Source organism: Rhea americana, unplaced genomic scaffold, assembly GCF_003343005.1.
Source record: "Rhea americana isolate MKP2758 unplaced genomic scaffold, rheAme1 scaffold_174, whole genome shotgun sequence".
In the NCBI taxonomy this organism is placed as follows: domain Eukaryota; kingdom Metazoa; phylum Chordata; class Aves; order Rheiformes; family Rheidae; genus Rhea; species Rhea americana.
This window is the reverse complement of record NW_028185861.1, coordinates 1,027,584-1,045,438: the sequence shown is the minus strand read 5'-3', so window position 1 is coordinate 1,045,438 and position 17,855 is coordinate 1,027,584. Positions and strand designations below refer to the sequence as shown.

Below are 17,855 nucleotides of genomic sequence, written 5' to 3'. Positions count from 1 at the left end.
CTCCCTCACCCTGAATTCAAGGATGTTTAYAGTTTTTATTTAGTTCATAAGAAATCAAAGCAATCTTACAAAATTGTTGTTTCTTTTTTCTTTTGACTGACCTTAGAGTTTATGGATACTCTAGTCCAAGGGTTTAGTGTGAACTCATCTACATGTACTTGCTGATGGTCAAACTCACTTGTGTCAGTAGTTTACTGTGGACTGCCCCCAACGCAGGTGCCATCTGTGTATGCATGTGCAGAAAATGATGCCTTAGTTTGGCAAAGAATCACTGCTACAAAAGCTCCAGTTGTCAGTTACTGGAAACTTTCCTTCAATTCAAATGATTTTGGAGCTGAATTAGAACTTCTGGTGTTATGACAGAATTTTTCAGGTTCTGTGATGGCTTTTGACAGTCCCAGTCCCAGCAGGTAGAGACTCCTCACTTGAAAKCTGTCAACTTCGTCACACAGGAAAAGAGAAAAACGAACACACCTAGAAACTCAAACGTGCTTTCAAAGGGGACYGTCTCTGACTGAGCTGAGTTACCGCAGATATTTCTACATGAGAAGCATGTTATTTAGGCTACCCTCTAAAGGCAGGTACACCTGACAAAGACATCCCGTTCATGCCTAATGCACCCGATAAATTGTTTTAAAATGCAGAGGTATTTTGTGAGTTCTTACTGAACAAGCGCATCCACGTGTGCATCTCCGAAGAGATTTTTAATTAATTGATTTCAGTCATTTTCTGTCTGTAAAATTAGAACAATGATGGAATAGACTGGCAGTGGAGTTTGGCTGAGGAAAGATTATACTAATCCACTTGAAATACAACTAAAACAGAAAGCAAGAAGAGATAAAAGCAATTTTTTCAAAGCTCGTTTACCTATGACAAAATCCTTCCAAATCAGCTGTGCAGAAATTGTTGAATCTTCTAAATTAAGCTCTACCAGAAAAGATTTTGCCATGGATTTCCTGGGATGTTTCRCCAGCAAACAGTAAGTCCTGTGACCCTCTTTACAAGGTTGGGAAATATCCATGTTTCATGAAATTAAAAATTGGAAGAGCAGTAGAGCTTTCAAAGAGCAAAGTGGCAGCCAGAGCAGTGCTTTGTGCTGAAGCAAAAGCTGAGGGAGAAGCTGTCAGAAGTTTGTACTATTTCTTGAYGCATTATTAACATGGGTTTTCAAAAGCCAGGGCCCTCTTCATTTGCAGATCCTCCAGTTAATAAAATACTATGGTTACAAATGAACTTTCTTTATTGTCTGTTTGGATTGTTGTTCCCTATGCCTTAAAATTTATATGTTTTTTTGAAGGAATTGAAAGATGGCCTACTTGCATTGATGTTTTTTACTTGGGCTCTTTTTCTGAAACGCTCATTTCCTGGGTCAGTAAACTTCCCCAAACCACAACAGGCRTCCTTACACGTGCTTTGTAAAGACTATTTTTCACAGCTGAATCAATTCTTTCCCTATTACCACAGCAGCAGTGCTGGAATTCAACATAAATTTAAAAATGGCTTATCAATAGATAGATGGGTCAAGATAGTTGAAACKCAATGAGCACAGATAAGCTGTTGTGTCCTTCTTGCCACTCAGTTCTTTTTTTCAGCTCTTGGGCTCTGCAACATGTTGCTGTGGTCCAGAAGTGTTTATCTGACTTTCTGCAGCAAATTGCCAGGTCATTAGGAAGAGGAATATAGGGGTGTTTGGTGAGAAAGTGGGCTGAGCTGGGACTGCCATTGCTCCTCGCTCTCCGTGCCTCCCTCATGGATGTACTCTCCTGCTTTTCTTGCACCACTGCTCATGGCGGTTTGCTTCCAGTTCAGCCCCCCCTATGCCAGCCAAAACCGAAGCATAGGTGTCTGAAGGTTTTGTGAGCTGAGCAGGCTCACCAGAGGGTCAGGTGAGCCTGGGATGGTGCAGGGAGGGATGGCTGTGTGGGAAGGGGGATGCAGCAGGAGACCAAAGGGCAACGGCAGCCCCTCGTGGCTGCCCCAAACTGCCAGGGCAGCCCAGCCCCTGGGTCCCTTGGTCCCTCCCCACAAATGTAACTTCTCATCAAAGCAAAAGACAGTAGKGGCACAGAGTAGCACATCCATGCTTGTGGATGGAGCAGGGCACAAGTCTCTAGAAGGATTTAATATTCCTTTGTTTCCTCTGACTTTGATTTAACCATGGGCTGTGATGTTTTAAGTACCATATATTAATTATAAACGGTAGGGAGTGTGTCCCAAAGGGACCATACTCCTGATCTTCTCACCATTTCTAGTTTGACTTATTTCAAGTTATTGCTCAGAAACATTACTTATTCAGTCAAGAGCCTGATGTTTCTAAAGCCTATCTAGTTTTGCAAATAACTAATGGTTGTCAGTAAGGAGCACTACTCTGCTGAGGTGGAAAATAGCTTGCCTGCAAGTAAAATACAGCCAAATATATAGAATGTTTTCTACAAGAATTCGTTAAGCCAGGTAATGTTATCGCTTGTCCCTTTTCTGGTACCATGCCTCAGTAGGCGTACAAGGACAGTGCCGTCCAGAGGGCTCCTTTGCAACACTTGACCTTGGACAAATGAGCCACTTTTTAAGCAGATACTTCTCTCCCATTGATCTCTGATCCAGTGAGAGGGAAGTGGGGAAATGGGACAAACGCCCTTTTGTCTCCTCTGGTCTTCAAAACCCTTCAGGAGGTAGTTGATTTAGGACAACACAGTGGCATGCTTGGTCTGACTCAGAGAGGAAGGAACACTGAATTCAGATAAAATCGCTGGGTACCCTAGGATGGGTAGGGAACAGGTCTCAGCTGCTGTGTGCTGGTCATGTCCATGGTCCAGGGATTTATTATGCCCGCTTTCAGTGCCTCAGATGCACTGAGCATCTGCAGCTAGTTTGACATTTTTCTCCTTTCACTGACGGGCAAGGCTTCTTCCCCATCGCTTTCAGATGTACCAACGTTCCCTGTGATGGGAGCTGTGGTGCAGGGTTCACAGGCAAGACCAGTGGACATAAGCTTTACTGCAGTGTTGGTCAGTGATGCGATGCAAAGGAGAGACTAAAGAGCTTACCCATGGGAGCTCCCCCCTCTAAAGTTGTCTGCTGTCATCCTCCTCTCAAGGGATTTTACTTTTTCTGWGCTTTCCCTTTAAAAATCAATTAGTTTTTGAAAAGCGGTCCATATAAAATCATCTTGCTTGGCTCAAGCAGAGCTGGAAGTTAATGATGCTCCATAGAACAGCATTACATTGAGAAAATGATAGTAGTATTTCAAGAGAGAAGCCTAATAGGAGTTCTAGTAGTATCAAGGGGGAGTTTTGAGTTGGGATTTCACCTCAGATTACAGTGGATCAATCTTTGTCGCTGCAAGATTGTCTGTGTCTGCTTTGGGTGTAGTTTCTCTAATTTTTGCAGTTCACTTATTTTTGCTACATAGTACTAATCTTGCATAACAAGTGCCCTGACAAAATACAAATACGTGCATATTGACTACATGCACTTGCAACATGTATATATATATATATATGTGTATATATATATATATATATGTATGTATATATGCAATGGAGTGATACCTGCCGTGTGGCTTGCACACGCTTGCCGCTTGTGGCATGGATGCATTTCTGCTCTTAGGATAAATAAGAGTATCCGGGATCATTGGACCTCAAGCCAGTTGAAAGGGAATGAAAGACCATCTAGCAGGGGAGAAAACTGGTGGCTGGCTCCAGGCAGCCGCAGCAGCCCTGCTGATTCGGGGCGCACCTGACTTATTTTATCTACAGCGGAAAGTAGTACAGTTGGACAACGCAATCCGCTTGGTTGGAGACCTGAGTTTTCCTCTTATTTGCCATAACTACAGTGCAAAAGTAATTCAAAAGGCAAATATATTCCTACTTTATAACCTTTTTCTCCTTATTTGTTTCTCAGTCAAAAGAGCTTAGTATTTTGACAGATGATTTTTTTCTCGTTGAGAAAAAGTATTTGACAGAAATTYTTAGCCCAATGATTTTCATTGCTTTTAAGGCACATACTAGATGTTAGTTTTCTTAACTGTTATTTTCACCAGTCCTCCATATTTTCCTACAATGTCATCAGTCCCTGTGCATGACAAAAGATAAACCCCCTTGCTTGACTGCACCTGAAGTGAGCACCTGTATTTATAAATACTGTGTTGATCTCTAACTTCTAATGCATACGTTCTGTTTGTGGCTGATCCCCGCTCTGGCAGTGGTCACCCTTATTTTTCCCTCTTGTTATGTTTTCTCTGCTGCAGTCATATCATTCGCTGTATTGCTGGTGATGCTTTCTTGCTGTCCTTCCTGTTGTCTCTTTTCATCTCATGCAACATGCAAGAGACACAAGAAGAGATGCTACTCTGGGAAATGTAGAAATTTCTGTGATGGTCTTTCTTCTTTATTTTGGCTGCGCAAACTGTGGGCATTCTGGATTTAAAAGCAAGACTGCTGCAAATAAAGCGGTGGCAGGGCAAATACTGTGAGCGAATGGCCCATGCGATGAGCAATGGATGATGCTGACTATTCATTTTCACAGAGCTGCAAGAATTTAAACACTTTGCATGAATATTCATCTCAATTTGAAAGCTGTTTAACCCGGCTCTCACATCTGCCTGGTGGGAGCACTTCAGTGCTTATGTGTTGCTGGTATGACTGCTTGCAAGACATGAATTTTAAACCCGACTGCTCAGATAGTGATGGAAACCCAATATGAAACAGTATACTTGCTTGTGAAATTTGCAATTCACTTTGTGCAAGTTAGTTACACAAATCGTCTAATCAAGAAACACCACATGACTGCACTAAGCAACATAGTATGAATTTGCAAACATTTGCCATTCCCAAAAGATCTGCAAGCCAAGAGTTATTCACRGAAGAAATTCCCAAATAAAATCAAATTAATAAGTTAGAAACCTGTATGAGCTCCACAGACAATTTATAAATAGAAAGACAAGCGAGATTCATGGCATAAAGTAATCATTCAGCTTTTGAAGAAAATAGGGAGATGGTTTCCCACCGCTATAAATCTATCTGGTGGARTTTAATTCATTGTCTGCGCTACACTAATGGAGCAAGAGGAACACYAAGAGATTTGGAGTCACTTCTGACAGTCTCTCAGAAGAATGGATGTTTGCTGCTGGTAAAAGTTTCTGTAAATAGCAAATTTGTCTGGAATAGTTCCAAAAGCAAGTTTAGTTTTGCATCATGAGATTCGCAGTATGTCTTATTTACAGTTGAAAGTGCCCAACGTACAAACCTCCTCCTGCTACAAAAAGTTTGTTTTGCATTTTGCCTTATCTGGAGCTATACATTTAGTCTCATGCCCTGAGGACCCCGTCTATATTTTCGTTGCATTGTTGATAACGCTGTCCCCAGAGGTATCTGCACGGCTGTTACCCTTCCCCAGCGCTGCTCGTGTTGCAGCGAGACTAGAGGACTTGCCCAGGCTCCCCAGGAGGTCTGTGGCAGGGCGCAGGTTGAACGCAGTGTCCCAGCACCTCGCAGTCTTACCGCTTCACCCCCTTCCCTCGCAAAGTGCACAGAAGGAAAAATAAGAACAGAAAGTAAAATGAAGTAAAATTGTCTAAGCCTCTAGACAAAAGTGATGTGGGGAATAAGAAAACAAGTACTTGATTTCCACATGCATTATTCACTTCTGACACAGATTTAGTATCTCTCTGAAGGAGGCTTTTGATCCATACTGCAAACCCCTAGAAAAATTTCCCATGGAAGAAAGTTTTCAGTATTTTCATTATGTACCGACTACTGTATATGACACAGGTTGAAACAATCTTTTCCCCAATTTGCAATGCAAAGTAAAGCACTTGACTGAAAAGTTGCTGCTTGGATCAGATGCTGAATATTTATAAGTTATGATTCTGAAAAGGAATTCTTAATATATCTAGTCTAATATTGCTTCTCTTTGGCAGAACCTGTATTTACTATCCTGGAACACATTTAGCACTTTTGTTGTTAAATTGTCATYGATGTACAGCTATTAAATGAATTACATCATGACCCACTTACAATGTATTCTAATATACCAAAACTCTCCTTAAATGGAACATTTGATAGGATGAGTAAATTCAAATTACTTGTTAAGTCCTTGCTATCCTGGAATTTTCCTCCTAATGAAGATATAACAAAAACAATCAGTGGAACAGAGTTCTGTAAGTTGTCAGCTTCTGATAACAGCATTGTAAAGCATGCCTAACAACAACCACATTAAAGTAGATTTAAAATGTTATCRTAACCCTAATTTTAATAGTTAGCAGAGCAAGTGATACTGTACCTCTTATTGCAAGCTACGACTCTCCATTCCTTTAAGTGCATTTTTAATAGCTCCTATGAGAAGCATTTCCACAAGCAAAACATTTTATTGTTACTAAATACTGCTCACTCTGAAGTCTCTCTGTTGTTTGGAAATGAAACTTTAATGCTTAAGTAGAAACCATTCATCAGAACAGGGAACATCATACCCAGACCAAACGCACCAGATGATAATGACACTGCATATGCATGTACATAAGATTTTCATTCATTAAGTTCCTGCTACTTATCTTGGTGAGGGTCATATGCAATGACAAATATTCAAACTTGCAGCCTCGGGTTGACCGAGGATCACGCACAATCCTCACCGCCTCCTTTTGCCTTACAAACGCGACTCTTTGATGTTCTGACATTTTCCTCTCTCCTAACGCTAAACAGGCACATCGCTAAACAGGCACATCATAAAAAAGTACAGGAGGCTGCTAACTTTGCATATCTCCTCCTGCACTTCTGGCTGGGAAAGAAACAACAAGCCCTTACGCGGCGAAGCTTTCCTTTTGTACTTACTACTTAGTGTTCATTGCCTCCTCAGCCCTTGCTCCCAAGCCTTTCAACATCCAGCTAAACATCATTTACATCCCTCGCCACGCTGTCGTCTCCCAGGGAGAGGGAGGGTGGCAGGGGTCTGGCGGCGGCGGCGGCGGGAGAAATCCTACCTTTTTCTGTCTGAAACTAAAATTCTCGTCCAGCAAAACAGTGCCAACGGTGCAGGTGAAGCTTGCATTATGTAAAATGGATGGACACATCGTGCCTTTTCTGCAATAGGTTATAACCTAAGGAGTCCCTTATCCGGAAAATCCCCCTTACCCTCCCCCTCCACTTTATTTTCCCGTTTCAGATGACGGCGGTGGCACTCCAGACACCTTTTACATGTTAATAGCATGTCTCCTTTATCTGGCAGGCTTCGCATCTTTCCCTTTCCCTTTTTATTTTAGGACACCTTCCTCTTTTCTCCTCTCCCCACCTCAGAAGGAGCCCAGCTGGCTCAGTAGAGAAGGGCTAAGGTGTTTTTTTTTTTTTTTTTTTTTTTTTTTTTTCCATGACCTCTATGTATTTTACTCCCTGGGAAAAAGCAACGTGGAATGCACACTCAGCATCAGCGAGATGTGAACCAGCTCGTCCTCGGGGCATTTCTGCCATAAAACACGGGACCATGGACAGTATTTTAATTCTCGGCAGCCTCGGCTCTCCCCCACGTCCCGCCACCCCCTCCCCACCCGCTGCCTCGCTGCTCCTGACTCGGCACCTGGCTGCCTTCGGAAACCCGCCGAGCAAAGCACAAACAATAAGCACCCAACAGCAACAGATTCCTTTGTTTTACATGCAAATCCTACCTCCGATAGCTGTCACATCTTCCTCCGGGGCGAAGCCTAATTATTAACAAACAGGGATCCGGCGAAATCCTCCGAAGTGCCACCAGTTGTTAAGCGCTGTCATCGTTACCGCCCGGTGCTCAAACCTTTTTGGACCATTAATGTCACAACCCCTGCTAACTCATAGCTTAGTACTCCCTGCTCAAAATGTCTGAAATAGTTTGGGAGGACAATAGGAATGACAGGCACACTAGACAGCCATGCTTGAAATTAGTTATCTGAAGCTCAGTTAAGGCTGTTTCGGAGTGTTTTTAAGGCATGCACTAGATAAGGTTTATTAACCTAGGAGAGACATGCCATTCCTGCTTTTATTCAGTGCTGTAATAGGATGGCTGTTAGAAACGCAGCGATAAGTCTAACCCCCATACATCCCTCCGTAGCTTTTAGACCTCCCCAGGAGAGGAAATAGCTTCAGACATCCTTAAACTTACTAGGGCTACTGTTTCTGCAGATCAAGGTTTCACACATTGTTTTGGAACTAAGGAGAAAATCGCTCCTTGGAATGGAAGGTGCCGTAGCTCTCACGACTGATGTGGACCGGAAAATGAACGCGGCAGCATCCGCCCCCACCGCAAGCTGAGCCTGTTGCAGGACTTAGTGAAAGTATCGATTGGAAGCTGGAAGTTCATAAAACTCTGTAAGRCAGATGTGGCACGAAGTGAGTAAGGGGGACGTATGGACCATGCCGTGAATTGTATTTCTGGTGTCACAAATGTACACTACACCTCACAAAAAGCAAAATATAGTTTGCAGATAAGACGGTCTCATAGTCTAAATTTGCATGCTGACAGCACCCCAGGTGAGGATGAGCAGATCAAACTCAAGTGACATTGGCATTCGCAGTGTCCATGATGTGTGTCAGAGGCAGTGGTGAGAGGATGCTCTTGGAGATTGCTGCTTTCAATAAAATTGGGTGCTTCTCTAGACTTCGAGTCATAAATATTAGTGTTCTGCTGGSACCTTGGAGCCTTTTTATTCTTGGTTGCCAGCTCTTAACCAGCCCAGGTCAAGATGGATCCAAGACTGTTAACATCTGCTATCAGTTTAGTGTTGCTGATCTCAGTGTGGTCCCTAGTGGACAAATGTGAAACCCACTAGGGTTGTAGCTCTACCAGCAGCAAYGGCACACAGGCTGAAGGACTGGAGAGGCAACCTGGTGTCAAGGCAGGCTGAGAGTGAAGAGATGGGAAGTTGGCACTTTTGTTGCTTRTTTGGCACCTGCCTGATTTTTTTGGTATCACTTAGTCATCAGTCTCTCAGATTCTACAGCCATTAGCTTAAAATGAAAACATCATGAAGGGAGCCAGCTCAGAAGTGAATGGTGCTTGGAGAGATAAAGGAGCAAGGCAGCTATCAGCGATACCTTATGCCKTGGGAATGAATGGGTTGAGGGAGCACCAACTGGAGATGTCCATTAGTTTTTTAAGAGATTAGGAGTTGAGGAACATTGAGAGCTGGTTAACCTTCTTTGATTTATGGCTCTGGTTGTGATTTGGATTAGTCCTTTGTACTAGAATCTTCTGCAGAATACACCACTTCCTTCCACCAACACAGCAGATGCTCGCAATGCTGACAGCTTTATCAAACAGCTAGGGTGAAGAGTGCGTTTAGAGTGAGCTATATTACCCCCTCCTAAAYTGGCCTTCATGCAAACCTTGAGTGGCATTCAAGGCTTGCTTACACCAGCCACAATCCATACCAGCTTACAATCCACAGATGCTACTGGGGACATGTGGGACTACTATCAGTACACTCGCCCCCAGATCCACACAGCTCTTAACAGGACTGCCCTTGCAATCTATGCTTGCTATCCATCTCCATCCCTGCACCTTACACAGTTAGCGTGTAGGAGATGTCTCAGGGCTCTAGCTTTGTTTGTCAGTTTACAGTAAGAGATTTTTAGCACCTTAAACTTCCCACAAAGTTGGTGGGAGCTAAGGGGACTTTAAAGTTTGTAGGCATGAACCTAATGGTGAATAACAATTATCTTCATGCCGCTAGCATGGCTGTGAGGACAACATAAGAATTCTTTCTGTGCCATCAATCCAGCATCTTTCATAAGCACTAAATTCACTATAGATGAGTGAAAAGAAAGAAAAAAAAAGTTCTCCTTTTCCTGAACTATACACTTCTGTCTCACTACAGGGCTCACTCTACAGCTGATTTGTATGTGGGATGACGCAGCAGTTCAAGAGACATGAGACAAATTCCTACTGAAGATGCATGGGCCTAGGGACACTGATTTTGTTGATGGTCTTTTGAGATATTTCAGCACAAATCTGAACAGAGTAGTGTTCACTGACAAATTAAAATAGGTGATTATCGCTATCCATGTCTGCAGTTCCCCCAGCATGTACATTAAGTATAAGGCAGCTCATAAAAATGGATGAGTATTCCCTCCCGTCCATTAGGGAATGGACAAACTTGTGGAACTACCTACCATAATGATCCCAAATGCTTAAAGATTTTGGAATGAGTTAAAGTCATTAAAATCACTCAGACTTGGAGGTCAACAGGTGATAACTATCTGTGAGAACTGAATAACCAAATTGTCAATGAGATATACTTACTTTGGGTGGTAATTGAAAGAGAGAGAAACTACTCAGGGTGTTAAGGTRTTAGCCAACTGGGAACAATCAGAAAGGCCTCCTAAGGGCTGATATKAATTCAAAATGGTTTGGTCTGCGTGAGATATTTCAAGATACTTCTCCCTTTCCTCAGGCTTTTTCTGGTCACTGGTCAGCAACAGTAGCTGCTGTCACTCATGCCCTACCTTTGCTATGGCTCTRCTGCTGTTGTATTCTGATGCACTGATCTGCTGCTTGTTGGAAACAAGATACTGGGAGTGATGGAGCACTGATCTGATCAGGTGTGGCAATTTTCTATCTTCCTGGACTGTTTGAACATTGCAAAGCAGGATTGCCCTGGGAAATGGAGGGCTCAAATATGCTTTCATTTTGCATTCCATCAGCAAAATCCTATTGACTTAGGTAAGAGCTGAGATTGCTGTTCTCTTCTGCAGCAGTAGACCCTCTTTGGGGAAAACCCATTGCTTGCAAAGRAGCTGCAACAACTTAGATTAGATTTGATGCTAGTAGTCACTTAGGAAATGGCCAAGGAGGGATGAAGGAGAGGAGGAATTCAGGATCTTTGTAGTTTGCATGCTGACTGTAAGTTAAACAACACAATGAATGGAACAACTAATGCATAATTTCATTATGAGTCATCCTAATTATAACAAGAATTTGATAGATACATAACTAGAAAGTGTAACCATCAGTTACAAATGCACATTTCTATTTGCATAGTGAAGTAAACAATATAATTAAAGTTGCAAGTTATACATACAGTAACCTTTTCTTCCCCTGTGCTGACAAATTCTCTACGAACAGTACGAATTTGGCTTGAAGCTGCATACCTATCAGGTAGTGTTATTTCTATCCCCTTGCAGAGTCCTTTTCAAAATGTATCCACATTTGAAACGGCAATGGGGAACCTCACTAATCCATAGATGCTTGGTGTGAGTCATCTATGAAAAGAATCACAAGAATGATCTGTTGATGGTCCTTCCATGTTGAGTCTATTTACAGACTGTCAGTGGTCAATATAGTGTTAGCCTGGCAGAGCTACAGATGTGACAAGCACAACAGGTAACAGATTGCATTAAGAGCATATTATTATATTGCAAAAGAAAATTAGTCATATGAAGGAGAAAGATTCTTAAGAAGAGACAGGCCAAATTCTGCCATCCACATCTAGATACTATTGGGCTTTGTAGAATATGAACTCAGAACTAAATTTTGCAAATGGCAGCTGCTCTCTAGAAAGGATAAGTCCAGCTTGGGGGAAGATATGTTCTTAGTGGTGATCTGRGCTACATGAATTACTCCCACGTCAGGCCTTTAGGTGGAAGAATTACCAAGAAAGCCAACTGAAGCCAGTAGCTACATTTACACCTCTGTCTGGTCTCCTTTCTTTTCCCCCATGATAAGGCAAGCAGCACCTGTATCTTCTACGATCTCACAATGCAAAAGCTGACGTGTTGCCACGGAGAAACAGGCAGCCAGACTGTCCTGGGTGATGAGCCATAAGCTCCATCTTTAGCATAAAGTCAGAAATCACCTGTTTATTGATGGTGAAACGCAACCCTGTGCTTGGCTATTGTCTTGCAGTCTCTCTTGTGCTCAGGATCACAGGACACCCAAGTGTCCTGCAAATCTGTCCATTTAACTGAGTTATATTGCACTGAGTAGCTAATAGCTTCCCATGCTGCTTGATTGTCCCCCTTTGAATGACAACTCTGTCTTTTTCTCACATAGCCTGTTTTGAGCCACTTGCTTAGGAGAAAATAACCACATCTAGAGTGCTGCTAAATGACCCAGAAGTTGCTGCTTTGCAGGCTGACAGTATTTGATGCAAATAGATGGCTTCTTGCTGTGAAAATCTCCTTGGCTGACAATCCATTGGATGCTTTTGATGATATTTGTCTGAGGAGTTAAAACACAGGCTCCTCTTCTTTGCATGTTTACTCCATCGTTCTTCGTTCTTATACAACTGCCAGCATTAACTTCTTCCTGTGCAGTTTCACTGGAGGCCTTTCTTCTCCCCATTTGTTGAACAGCTGCTGGTGTGCACTGCTCCTTCTCTTTTCCTTCAGCTTTTGCCATCTGCCATCATTAAGTCGCCCAGGTGTCGGAAATCTTCTTGCTCTTCTCTTGTAAACATTATTCTGCCTTCTTCTTCACTAACTCAACCTCTATTTATATAGAGGCTGATAGATCTGGCTAGCTGTTCTCAAAACATCTGCTACATTTTGTACTTTATGGGGTTGAATGGGAACAGAGCACATATCCTTGCTTGCAAAAATAAAGACCAGTTAACTCTTTCTATGCCTTCCTTTTCGTCTCCAAGACCTTACTGTTTTCTTGCACTTCCAGATGTACTAGTTAATTAAAAGTTGTCATCTGGGCTGTTAAACCGAGCAAATAAATCATAAAGCACAGCAGCTTTTCAGAAATATCAAAGTGTCCACATATTGCAATGATGTGGTTGTACAGAGAAGCAGCAAATTTGAGAAATGTCTAAGTTATCAACAAAGACATCAAAACAGGCCTTTTCCCCTCTTCATACTGCCCTGCTGGTAYGAACAGGTGCCACTCCACTGACTTCATTGTATTTTCTGCTCAGATATGGGTCAGGCATCCATTTGATTAGCTGGAGGGGAAATCTAGACTCAAACAGCATCTTTCACAATGATGGGCAAATTATTGAATTCTTTGGAAGAGGTGATGAAATTAAATGATTTCTAGTGTGCCCAATTCTGCTCAGTGAATCACTGAAGATTGACTATAAGTTTGAATAACAACAAAACAGAATCCAATAAAACAAACTGCTTACACAATGCTGGCTGCCAGACCCAGTGAATCTTTTCTGCTTAACGGCTAGCAAAATATGTATCTGAGGATGAACACCCAGTTGCTGGGGCCGGTCTCCAGTGTGCGCACTGGGTAATTCCAAGAGGATTTCATGCTTCAGTGACCTCACTCTCCTCAGCTTGGGTCTCGGTACCTGTGCTTTCAAAACCTGATTTTGTGCGCAGCTATTGTGCAGAGACTGTTTCCTGCTCTGAACAGTTTTGCTGAGCAGCAATTGCTGCCTGCTGCTTTCTCATTTGTTAAGCAATGGATTACTGCTCCAACACTTGCAGCCCGTGTTGGTCTGAGCTCTGCAAGCAATTCTCCAAATTTACTGCTCTCCTGGAATGTCATGATCAGAGGTGTTTCTTGTGTGTTCAATAATTTCCTGAAGCTCCAGTCGTTGCTGCTATGATTTCCTTGCTTTGTGACAGATAATGCAGTGTGCTGCTCACCTTTCACACACACACACACACACACACACACACACACACAAAGAATTGGCCACTTAGATGCTCTCTGGTTTTTATATATAGTGTCCTGCTGTTTTGCTGTATCTCCACCAACTCTTGACATTTTTTTTTCTATCCATGCTTTCTTATTCCTATGTTAATTTTACTTCTTCAGCAACTTTAGTAGGATATTGTTGGGTAATTCTTCCCTTGCCTTTTTTCCACCCCTCTGAAAATCATTTGATATGCAGTGCTCTCCTTTCCTCAGGACTCAACTAYCTCCTTTAATCTATTCTTCCTTTTATTCTTTACTCAGCTGCTGCTTAGCTTTAGTGCGATAGTCACATCTCTGATGAAGCTCAGGCTTCTATTTCTGTTCCCTCTCTTTTAGAGAGGTCTTTTGCATCGGTGAAATGACTGCCTGTTTTGGCTTCTTTGATGGTTTGGTGCTGTACGCTAAGCCCTGCACTCTAGGTGTGAAAGATCAAGCCGAGGAGAGCGCACACAAAGCGGGAGGGAGGGAAAGGGGCACCGCACGTCCCGCGAGGGGACTTGTCCGTGGAGCAGTAATGCCGTGTGGGAGCAGGCTGGGCATCAGGATCTGTGCTTTGGAGAGGCTGTTCTGTCACCTCAGTTTCCCTGTTTGTAAGCCAGGAGTAATACCGCTGCTCTGCCTTTAGAAAGTGCTTTGTGAGCTGGGAGAAGATGACTGAAATTCAACCGCGTCGAGTTTATTCCATTGCTGTCTTGCTGATAGACCTTAAACGCAGACCAGTGAGAGCCTAMAGCTGCCTGAGTATCGCGCAGGGTGTTTCATGCTGTATGTTACCGGTCATGTACATCTGCTCCTGGGCATGTGAAGCTCTGTCTGGGCTTGGGCCGCTTTCCCCGAACTCCGAGGTTTGCGAGGCCACGTCAGGAGCCTYGACCCAGCTTTACAAACTAGCTGCCCAACGCAGCGCGCCGCGTGGTGTTTGATTCGGCACCGGCTGAAGCAGCTGCCTYTTGCTGCCGTTATGTGGTCTTAAATATACGTTTCCACGCAGATATAGGTGTTGTAYAAAGTTATCTTTCCGCCGTGAAGCACTTATCTCGATAGCACSTGTGCAAAGCTGCCGCCTCTCCCTTTCATCACAGCAGACGAGGTGCAAGCAGCGATTATGGATAAACGACTCCGGCATTAAAAAAATGATTTTGGAAACGGCCAGACTCTCCAAGTAAACGCTTTCCAACAGCAAAGGCAGAACGGCAAAGCTCTCCTTTAAGACAGGCTAAAGGGATACTCCTTTGGCATAAATACTTATTTTCTATTGATAGAAAAAATCTGTTTCTTTCATCCGCGCTGATACACATTTCAATCTTGCAAATGCAAAAATATTAATCTATCATCAAAGGCTGAAGTGAAAAGGACTCCAGAGGACTTTAGCCAGTGAGTTATCTGTTTTTAATTACCTAATGCTATTTGTTTACATCTATTTGAAATGATTTTATACTCATTATGTCTATTGAAGTAATATTTCATCATTTCTCCACTTAAGGCAATTTTTAGAATACAAAAAAGGAAAAGGAACAACTTGTCCATAAATTTGCCAGTAATTTGACCTCTACTCTGCTCTGAGTAGTTTTGAGTAATTCTCTAAGTTTCTGCGTCTACGCTTGCCCTATTTTGAGACTCTTAGAAATAACCTTGAATCTAAATTCTGGACTCTAAGATGGGCACAGAGGCTGCACTGCAAGCTGTAGAGTACACCCTTGTTGGGATGAGGGACCAATTGCTTAAAAAAATACCCACTGCACGTGGATTTGTCCTAGAGCACACAATAACTGTACTTCTCTTGCAGGGGCACCCAGCTGGAGCTTTAGACCGCAGAAACTAGCAGTGTTTTAAAGGTGAGCAAAGGGAACAAATCTGAAAAACCTAGCTCCAGAAAGTCTTCGCTGCTGCAAATAATACTTTGTATCAGCCATCGTGCCCTGCCTCCAGTGCGACCTGCTGCAGGATGCAGGATGCATTTTGGCCTCAGCTGTCAGTRCTTAAAGATAAAAGCACCCCGATGAGCCGTGCGCACGCACTGCTCCTCTCACCCTTGGCTAGCTGCTCTAATCCATTATCCTCCCACCCACAGCCACTGCAAGAAAGATGTATTTTCTTTGGTTTGTTTTCATGCTTATATTTCAAACAGCTCTTGGTGCAGTAAACTAGTAAGAAAAACAACAAAAAAAAACAGAAAAAAAAACAACAACAGAAACAAAAAATAAGAAACCCCCCAATCCCCAGCAGTGCAATACCCTTTGGGGGAAGCATGATGGATTTGGTAGCTCAGAAACAAATATCCCCAGGGTCCCGTTTATCTTGCACACCACATCTATTTACCTTTTATTTTTTATATATTTTTTTCTCTTCCAGACATTGTTGCTGTTGTTTTTGCACAGAGGACTAAAACAACTCTCTCCTTTCTTCAGTTCTGCTGCCCACCAGCTTCTGCTTTGCCCGCTGTGACGGTACTATCGGACGGCTCGTTAACCCATACCGGCGTGGCGCACCTAAGCCACGCACAGCCTCCAACACGAAGCTCTAACGTAATCCCTCAGCAGAGAAAACAAGGCTCCTCCGAGCTATCCCCCGCTCCCCAGACGTACCGTGCTGTCTGCAGACCAAGGAGGTAAATAACTGCAATACAGTAACAGGCAATAASCTATCTCACTAACGTTAACAGGAGGGATTCCAGCAAACAACCAAGCAAGCCTTGCCCTGCAAGGTGTAGCCGTCGTGGGAGCTAGGAGGGTGCTGGGAGAGACGGGGACCAGCCCTGGGGCACTTTCCAAGCAGGCCTGCAARGGGCTTTGCTCTCCCAGGCTTCTGATGGAGCCTGGATGTCTGAAGCCTGATATGGCCGTTTCCCAGCTGGGAGCTAATTTTGCTCCTGCTTCAGCTGGCTCATTAAGGACCACTCGCTTGCCTCTGATGTGCATTGTGTAGCTGTGTCCACATTTAGTGATGAAGTTTGTTTTTTGGGCTGTACTATTAAAAACGCATTGGGCAGAATCAAGCCAGACCCTTGGATGTTTTTCTCCGCAGGAGGGAGAGCTTGGCACCCCGTGGGCGGCCGGCCGGCCGCTTGCCCTGCAGCAGCAGGAGCCGGGAGCGTTCACAGCGGCATTGAAGCTGCTCTTTCCGTTTTGAGAAAACTCRGGGTGAAGCCAAGACAGAGGCTGTGCTCATATAAGAGGTTCAGTAACGAGATCCTGCTGGTTATTTGTTGAGATGGGCATGACTTGGCCTTGCAGCGCCTGGGATAATGTGAAGGATCGTCGGCTCATCCGGTGCGGCGGGGGCATGGGGCTGGGCTGTGCCAAGGCTGCTGGCACCACGGGCACGAGACGGCGCCTGCACTGGACGTTTCTGCTGGGGGGGTCTAACCTGGCCTGCTCTCCTTGTGTGCCCGTCTGGTTCCTCTCTCTGCCCTCTGGCAAAGCCAGAACAAGAAAACCGGGAAAGATAATCCTCGTCTGGTGCTGAGGAAAGTGTGTTTAATTATTTTGGATAGCTTGGTCCTTTCAGGCTTCCCAGCCATGGACCGCTCCATTGTGTCAAGAACTGTATAAACACTGAACAAAAAGATACTGTCTGCCCAAAATAATTAATCTATTTTATTTTAGTAACACTGTGATATTTTAGCTATTAGAACATTCCTTGGCCTATATGAAATATTTGAGGARACTAAGAAGGAGTTTCTTGCTCTTAATTTTAAACACAGCCTTTTTCTTTTAAATGAAACAGGGGGTCAGGATTCTGCATATATAAGTTTTGTGTGATATACATATCAGACGTTCTGGATTGCATAATTACTACTGTCTGTTTAAATTCATGGCTATAGATGTGTAAATGCATTTCACTCTTAAAAACTTAAAACTTCAAGTGGGATTTTGTTTCAGAAATCTCTTTCTGCCATTTAATAATAATGTTCAATTACGTCTGAGTATGATGGGAGAACAACTTATATGTAAGTATGAGCCAATTTAATGTCAAGCAATATAGTTTTACAAAGGAAATCTTAAACTTTCTTGAAACCCTTCTGATTTCAGTGGGCTGACAGGAATATAAATGAGAAGGAAATTTGCCCCTTTGCTGGCATCTGGTTTCTGAATTGGATTAATTATGACAAGAGCAATTTTTTCCTGCATAATCAGATTTGCTAAAATTTGCTTGCTAGGTTCATAAAAATGTTTTGTGAAACAGAGAAAATTGAGTTGGGATTTTGATTTTTTTTTTTTTTTTTTTTTTTTTTTGCCAGCTAG

General features: G+C 43.1%; 1 protein-coding gene across 5 annotated transcripts in view; it reads right to left on the bottom strand.

The window, feature by feature from the left end:
* The window catches only part of LOC146597951 (calcium-activated potassium channel subunit beta-2), a 153,939-nt gene that overhangs the window by 99,319 nt on the left and 36,765 nt on the right, over positions 1–17,855 (bottom strand). The window contains exon 1 of one of the 5 annotated variants that reach the window (XM_085301211.1): positions 7,652–7,720. The exons of the other annotated variants lie outside the window; for them this stretch is intronic. The gene's annotated coding sequence lies outside the window, so the exon portion shown is untranslated. Of the gene's footprint in view, positions 1–7,651; positions 7,721–17,855 lie in introns of those variants that run through there. 5 annotated transcript variants of the gene reach the window in all.